The sequence below is a fragment of the Sarcophilus harrisii genome, chromosome 1 (genome assembly GCF_902635505.1).
Source record: "Sarcophilus harrisii chromosome 1, mSarHar1.11, whole genome shotgun sequence".
Lineage (NCBI taxonomy): Eukaryota > Metazoa > Chordata > Mammalia > Dasyuromorphia > Dasyuridae > Sarcophilus > Sarcophilus harrisii.
The window spans coordinates 256,244,089-256,253,050 of NC_045426.1; the positions used below are offsets into that span (position 1 = coordinate 256,244,089).

Sequence of the window (8,962 nt, forward strand, 5' to 3'; positions counted from 1 at the left end):
TTTTTCCACCTCTTTCTAAAAGCTTATTAGTTTTCAGCATTTACTTTTACAATATTTTGATTTCCTTTTTTCCCTCCCTTCTTCCCTTCCTCCCATTCTCTCTCCTTAAGATGGCAAGCAATCTGATTTAGATTTTATATGTACAATCACATTAAACATATTTCTTTTACTTTCTTTTCTTTTTTTAAACTGGCTTTGGCTAGTTTATTAAAGAATACTTTTGCACAATTTACTTTTCACTGGTCTGTTTTTGGCATGTTTCTAATATCAGAATCACCTGAGTCAATGATAGCTAGTATACATACTCTATAGTACTTCCCACATGCTGTTCCCAATTCAATGTTGTTGCCACTGTAGTGATGTATGCCAATTTTGGCCAATATAGCATAATATTCAGTCTCTGATTTCCTGAGGACTGGGCAATTGTTGACTAAGATGACCAATTTGGCTTTTCCTTGTCCGATCATTTTCAGGGTCTGTTTGTAGTCTAGCACATATTTGATGCTTTTTAACCAGTTGAAGCCTCTAGTTAATGGACTCCAGCAACATTTTTATCTTCTTTTTGGCCACAATCTTCCTGCCTGTGGTATGGGAGGACCCTCAGCCAGAGAGCTCTGCCGCCAACATGGCTGGGAAGTGAGAAAGAAAGAAACTCCCACAATAGCATAATAAACATATTTCCACATTAGTCATATTGTGAAGAAATATCATATGAAAAAGGGAAAAAGTCATGAGAAAGAAAAGACAACAAAAAAGTGAAAATAATATGCTTTAATCTGCATTCAGATTCCACAGTTCTTTCTCTGGATGTGGGTAGCATTTTGTATTATGAGTCTTTTGTCATTATCTTAGATCATTGTATTGCTGAGAAGAGCAATAGTTGATTATCTGCACAATGTTGCTGTTAATGTGTCTAATGATCTCCTGGTTCTGCTCACTTCACTCAGTATCAATTTGTGTAAGTCTTTCCAGGTTTTTTTTGCAATTTCTCATCATTTCTTATAGGGACAGTAGTATTGCATTACTTACATTCATATACCACAATTTGTTCAGCCATTCCTCAAATGATGGGCATCCTCTCAGTTTCCAATTATTTGTCACCACAAAGAGAGCTGTCTTAAACATTTTTGTACATTTGAGTCCTTTTCCATTTTTTATGATCTCTTTGGGATACAGACCTACTAGTGGTATTACTGGATCAAAGGATATGCACGGTTTTATAGCCCTTGGGCATGGCTCCAAATTGTTCTCCAGAAGGGTTGGATCAGCTCTACCAACAATGCATTAGTGTTCCATTTTTCTAACATCCTCTCCAACATTTATCATTTTCCTTTTCTGTCATATTAGTCAATCTGTCCATCACTTTCTTAAGAGGATAAACAAAACAAGAAATCAATTTCTAATTTGTGGTGTTTGCTGATTTCCAAGATTATATGCTCACTCTCAAAATTTAACAATCATCTTGATTCAGATAACACATTGGATACTTAAAGTTTATTTGGCTCAGGAAGAATCATTCAACCTCTTTATGTTTTAGTCAATTCCTAAGATTTATCTGCTAAATCAGATAATTTGGGAGTAAATCATAGATTGTTTGATTTGTTGAAATTATAGATTCTTTACTATTTGCATCCCTTAGGAATTACTGGTTATTTTGAAGACTGGCTATTTCTGTGTTCTCTAGTTGGGGAATGCCAAATTTTTTGGAAAATGTGTGTAAATAGTAAATTTAATAAATATTAAGTTTAAAAAAATTAACAATTTCTATAAGCCCTAGCACTAATAACTGGAAGAAGTGGACTATAAAAGATGGCACGAGTTGAACTTTGAAGAAAATTAGAGGTACTTAGTAAAAGGAAGAAATTCTAGGAATTAGTAACAGTCTGGGCAAAGCTATTAGAGTAGAAATTATAGAATACCATAGCCTGAAAATCTCATCTTCATGAATTCAAATCTGGCTTCAGAAAGCTGGGTGATCCTGGGCAAGTCACTTAAACCTGTTAACTCAATTTCCTCATCTGTAAAATGAGCTGGAGAAGGAAATGGCAAACCAATCCAGTATCCAGTTGAGAAAACCCCAAGTAGAGTCAGGAGGAGTAGATATAGTTATAATGACTAAACAACAACATATGAGGATAAGAACCAGAAATGCAGTTATTCTGAACTCTGGTATCTCCTTTCCCTAAGAGGCTTTAATAAGCTCCTCCTAAATACAGCACCAACACAAAGTAATTCAGTTGAACATTAAATAAACCCTATTATATGCAGAATACTTTGTAACCTGGAGAAAACCATTCCCTTTTCCCTTATTTTGAGTTTGAATGAAAAGTCTCCACCTTGACTTTTTTTTAGGACACCCCCCTCTTTCTTTTTAGGCACGATCTTGTGGAAACATGAGTAAACTGACATTGTGATAACAAGGAAATCCTTCACTAGGGGAAAATTTATATGGTAAAAACAAAAGCATCTTTTATAACCAGTTTCATACAGGTGGAGTCAGGAGAACCTGAGTTCAAATTCAACCTCAGATCTCCTACTAGCTGTGTGACCCTGGGCAAGTTATTTAACCCCAATTGCCTTGTTGTTGCCAACAACAACAACAACAACCAAACCACTTCACACTTCATACTTCTCAGATTGGCTAAGATGACAGGAAAAGATAATAATAAATGTTGGAAGGGATATGGGAAAACTGGGACACTGATGCATTGTTGGTGGAGTTGTGAACTGATCCAACCATTCTGGAGAGCCATTTAGACTGTGCATACCCTTTGATCCAGCAGTGTTACTAGTGGGCTTATATCCCAAAGAGATCCTAAAGGAGGAAAAGGGACCTATATGTGCAAGAATGTTTGTGGAAGCCCTCTTTGTAGTGTCAAGGAACTGGAAGCTAAGTGGATGCCCACCAGCTGAAGAATGGCTGAATAAGTTATGGTATATAAATGTTATGGAATATTATTGTTCTATAAGAAAGGATCAGGAGGATGATTTCAGAGAGGCTGAAGAAACTTACATGAACTGATACTGAGTGAAATGATCAGAACCAAAAGAATATTATACATGGCAACAACAAGATTTTGTGATGACCAACTGTGATGGACATGGCTCTTTTCAACAATGTGGTGATTCAAGGCAGTTCCAATAAACTTGTGATGGAAAATGCCATCCACATCCAGAGAGAGAACTGTGTGGAGACTGAATGTGGATCGAAGCATAATATTTTCACCTTTTTTGTTTGTTTGTTTTTTCTTTCTTATGATTTTTCCCTTTTTGTCTGATTTTTCTTGCACAACATGACAAATAAGGAAATATGTTTAAAAGGATTGTATAAAGATTATAAGATGATCAATTCTGATGGATATGGCTCTCATCAACAATGAAGTGATTCAGACGATTTTCAATGTCTTGTGATGAAGAAACTACAAAGGGAACTGAATGTGGATCACAACAGAGTATTTTCACTCTTTTTGTTGTTATTTGCTTGCATTTTATTTTCTTTCTTATTTTTTTTTTCCTTTTGGATCTGATTTTTCTTGTGCAGCATGATATTGTGGAAATATGTATAGAGGAAATTGCACATATTTAACATGTATTGGATCATTTGCCGTCTGGGGGAAGGAGGAAGAGAGGAGGAAAAGTCAGAACACAGGATTTTGAAGGTGTGAATGTCAAAAATTATTCATATGGATGTTTTGAAAATAAAAAGCTATAATTAAAAAAATTTTTTAAAGGATTGCATATGTGTAACCTATATCAGATTGCTTGCTGTGTTGAGCAGGGAGAAGGTAAGGGAGAGAGGGAGAAAAATTTAGAACACAAAATCTTACAAAAATAAATGTTGAACGCTATCTTTACATGTATTTGGAAAATAAAATACTTAAAAAAATTAAAAACAAATAAAACAAAAAAACCTCTAAAGCATTAAAAGTGGAATGGGATAACAGAGATTTTGGGAAGGAGGCACATGCAGGAGATCAGGAAAGAAGGTGATGGGAGGGAAAGAAGAAGATTGGAATAAAGAAAAGAGATTTTGACTGATCTTTTTGAACAAGCCGCAAATCACAATGACAAACTAAAGTATCACCTTAGGGGCAGCTAAGTGGAAGAAGTGGAAAGAACACTAGCTCTGGAGTCAGGAGGACCCAAGTTCAAATGTGACCTCACACACTTAATACTTCCTAGCTGTGTGACTCTAGGAAAGTCTCTTAACCCCAATTGCCTCTCAAAAAAAAAAAAAAAAAAAAAGAAAGAAAAGAAAAAAGAAAGTAAAAAGGCACCAGAGAGCAATGGAAAGCTGAGCTTGCTAATAATTTACTCCAAGACTTAGACAAATTATTTCCTCTCTCTAAGACTTAACTTACCCCTCCATATATTAGACCAGATATCATCAAAGATCTTTTCCAGTTCAAACTGTATTCTAAGTAACATCCTTTGTTTTATTGTCTTTCTCAAGTATAGCATCTTATGTCATCTATGAAAGGCCATGTAGTGGAACTGGACTTGGAATCACCAAAACTTCAGTTCAAATTCTGATTCTGACACTTACTTGTCAGTCAGTCTATGATTTAAAAAAAAAAAGCCTACTAGCAGTATCTAAATGGTGTTCCAAAGAGATAAAGCAAAGAATCCATACAGTGACAGTGAAAAATGAAAAATATTTATGAGATTCTTTCTAAGCCTTCAGAGATTTTTTTCATTTTTAATTTTTAAGGCTTCAGATTTTAAGTGTAGTTCTGATTTCTATGTCACTGAACAATTTAAATTAATTGAAATATCTTCTACTCTGAAGAAATTTCCTGATTTTAAAAGCACATGACAATAATGAAACAAAATATTTTTGTTGTGTGTGTAAAGTATTTTTAGAAAATTCTATACAAAACTCAATAAATAATTAGCTTGGAGGGTAGCTATAAGAACAGTGGATAAAGCAAAAAGACCTGAATTCAGGTCCCACTTACTGCTCACTACTTATGTGACCCTGGAAAAATCACTTAATCCCAATTGCCGCAACAAAAAGAAAAAAAAAATTAACCTGGAAAAAATTACTAAATGGTATTGTTTTGTTTGATTGAATATGTTTAATCTATAACAAATTGCTTACTGTCTCAGAGAGTGAGGAGATGAGAGAGGGAGACAGAAAATTTGGAACTCATTTTAGGAAAAGAATGTTTAAAATTGTCTTTATATATAATTAGGGAAAAAATAAAAGGAAAAAATAAACATTTACTAAGCACCCACTATATTACAAATCAGGTATTGTGTAGAGTGCTAAGAATATATACATATATATATATATATATATATATATAAAAGAACAAAGGAAGTTTCTGTCCTTGAGGAGGTTACAATCTAATGGAAGAAGATAGAATGTAAAGGGAGGCTAAAAACCAGGGTAACCAAAGGAGGGGATTGTTGTTCAGCTATCTGTGTTGTCCAATTCTGTGGCAGAGATAATGAAGTGATTTCCATTGCCTTCTCTAGCTCATCTGACAAATAAGGAAACTGAGGCAAGAAGGGTGAAGGGACATGATGACAAAATCCAAGAGGACTGCAAGGAGATAAGGGGGGAAGAGTAAGTTTGTTCCTTAAATGAAGATTCTGGGAGGAGCTCTCCATCTCCTACCTATCCAATCAAAAGAAAGAATCTCAGGGAAGATAGTGCTGATGAGGAGGAGAGTTCCAGCATTGAAGGCATCCTTCAGGATAATGAGATTTAGTCCACATCACGATGGGCCCCTCCCTTGAAGCTCTATTTCTTCATCTGTGAAATAGGGATAATAATACTGTTAGTAACTACCAAACAGGGCTGTGATGAGGCTCAAATGAGATAATACACACATATAAAGCTCTTAGCAAACATTAAAAAGCAGTATATAAAAGTCAGTTATTATTAAATTCCCAGGTCCCTCCCAGTTCTGACATTTTGTAATTCTAAGTTTCTGGCTGGGTGGGGAGGGGTGCAGGAAACTGTCCTTTATTTGTGAGTGTTCCTGAGTGTCATGGTGACTTCTGATGAAGTGCCAGGAAATCCTGGGGCCCCAAGTCCCCAGAGCAGACTAATATTATAACAGCTGGAATGAGCTAGGATGACACAAAGCGCAGATGGAAATTATTTCAATTTTTATCCCAGCTTCCTGTGTAAAGACTGCACGGTATAGTAGCAGAAATAGTACTGATTTTGGAGTCAAAGGATCTGCATTCAAATCTCACTTCTGATGCTTATTTCTCTCTTTTTTAAAGCTATTTCTTTTCTTTTTCCTAGCACATTTATTTATTTTTGATACACATTGCTTTATGAATCATGTTGGGAGAGAAAAATCATGAGAAAGATAAACAAAAAAGAAAAAAGAAACAAACATAGCATATGCTGATTTACATTCAGTCTCCTTTAGTTCTTTTTCTGGATGCAGATGGCATTTTCAGTCCATTGGGATTGCTTTGGATCACTGAGTCTCTGAGAAGAGCCAAGTCTTACACAGTTGATCATCATACATTGTTACTATTATTGTGTACAATGTATTCCTGGTTCTGCTTGTTTCTCTCAGCATCAGTTTGTGACAATCTTTCCAGTCCTTCCTAAAATCAACTTGTTCAGCTAATTGTACAATATTTCAGAGTCTGATTCTTTTTCTACAGCAAAATAACGTTTTGGTCAGGTATACTTATTGTGTATCTAATTTATATTTTAATATATTTAACATCTAATGGTCATCCTGCCATCTAGGGGAGGGGGTGGGGGGAGGTAAGAGGTGAAAAATTGGAACAAGAGGTTTGGCAATTGTTAATGCTGTAAAGTTACCCATGTATATATCCTGTAAGTAAAAGGCTATTAAATAAAAAAAAAAAAATGGTAAATAAATAAATAAAATCAACTTGTTCACCATTTTTTTATAGAACAATAATATTCCATTATCTTCATATACCACAACTTGTTCATACATTCCACAATAAGCTTTTTATTTTCAAAACTTATGCATGGATAATTTTCAACATTCACTGACATTTTTCCCCTTCCTTCCCCTTGATGGAAAGTAATCCAATATTCTTCCATATACATTTCCACAATTATCATGCCATACAAGAAAAATCAGAACAAAAAGGGAAAAAACAAGAAAGAAAACTAAATACAGAGGATGTATTCTGATGGAAGTGGATTTCTTTGACAAAGAGATCTAACTCAGTTTTAATTGATCAAGGATGAACAGAAGCAGCTACAGCCAAAGAAAGAACACTGGGAAATGAATGTAAATTGCTTGCATTTTTGTTTTTCTTCCTGGGTTATTTCTACCTTCTGAATCCAATTCTCCCTGTGCAACAAGAGAACTGTTCAGTTCTGCACACATATATTGTATCTAGGATATACTGTAACCTATTTAACATATATAGGACTGCTTGCCATCTGGGGGAGGGGGTGGAGGGAGAGAGGGGAAAAATCGGAACAGAAGTGAGTACAAGGGATAATGTTGTAAAAAATTACCCTGGCATGGGTTCTGGCAATAAAAAGTTATTAAATAAAAAAAATAGATGCAGAAAAAGCATTTGATAAAATCCAAAAAAAAATAAATAAATAAATAAGAAAAAAAAAAAAAAACTAAATACAAACAAACAATAACCAAAAGTGAAAATACTATGTTGTGATCCACATTCAGTCCTCATAGCCTTCTCTCTGGTTGCAGATGACACTCTCTATCACAAGTCTATTGGAATTGGCCTGAATTATTCTATTGTTGAAAAAAGCCATGACCATCTGATGCTTATTTCTCATATGAATTTGGGAAATCATTTAACTTTCTTAGCCCTCAATTTCTTCAAATGAAAAATGAAGGGAAGGTGTATTGAAGTCCTTTCTGTATCTATGGACCTAGCCCTCTATTCCTTTCTTGACCTTGGACCACTGTTGCTGGGTGAGTGGTTGTAATATTCTTTTTTTTAATGTTCTTCCTACTTCTGACATTTTACGTCATCTGTGAAAGGTCATGTTGTTGTTCAGTCATTTTTCAGTCATGTCTAACTCTTTGTGACCCCATTTGGGGTTTTCTTGGCTGAGATACTAGAGTGTTTTTGCCATTTCCTTCTCTAGTTCATATTACAGATGAGGAAACTGAGGTAAACAGGGGTGAGGTACTTTCTCAGGTCTGGCACTCTATCCACTGAACCACCTTGCCCCCAAAGAAGATATAAAGCTGAACTTGGAGTCGACAAGATCTGAATTCAGCTCTTATTGGCCATGACAAATCAATCTGTCAATAAGCATTTAATAATCATATTTAATTAATATCATAAAAACTGATATATTAACCTATCTACAGACCTTCTGGGTCTTCAGTTAATAACTTCTGAACCAGGACAAGGAGTAGACACACTCCCAAGGGGAGTTGTTGAATCTGGGCTCCTGATATCCCAGCATTTCCACTTGGGGCTATGGTGACCAATATTCCAAGAATATTGATGTGCATTCTTTGGAGAAATTTGCTAAGTGCTAAGTGCTAGAAATTATTTTTTTTAATTAATAGGACATCAATCTAACCCTAAGAAGCCATCTTATTTAACAGGGGAAGAAACTGAGGCTTACACAGATGGCAAAAGATTATAGATCCTGTAAGGACCAGCTTGATAAGATAAGTAATCAAGAAGAGGACAGGGGACAGGGGAACTGCTGCCATATGGCAGACAGATAAACATATGGAATCTATGCTCATACTTTACTCTCTATCATCACTCCTACAGGTCTCCGCCTTCTATTGTCTAGAATTCCTTGCCTTTCTCCCCTTTGCTTCTGGCAAACCCTTTAAAATCTCGCCTTTCTAGATTTCATCAGCCCAAGCTTGAAGCTTCTTCTTCCAAATTTCCTGGGTTCTACCTATTTTTTACCTGCTGCATCGAGAAGGCTTTTGAATAATATCTCAGTGAGGTTACTAACAGTAAACTGCCTCACCTTCCCCGATTTTGCAAATAACCAAGA

General features: G+C 35.4%; 1 pseudogene; it reads right to left on the bottom strand.

Annotated features, from left to right (window-relative positions):
• Positions 1-204: 204 nt before the first annotated feature.
• LOC100921579 lies at positions 205-4,428 on the bottom strand (annotated as a pseudogene).
• Between the last annotated feature and the right edge of the window lie 4,534 nt (positions 4,429-8,962).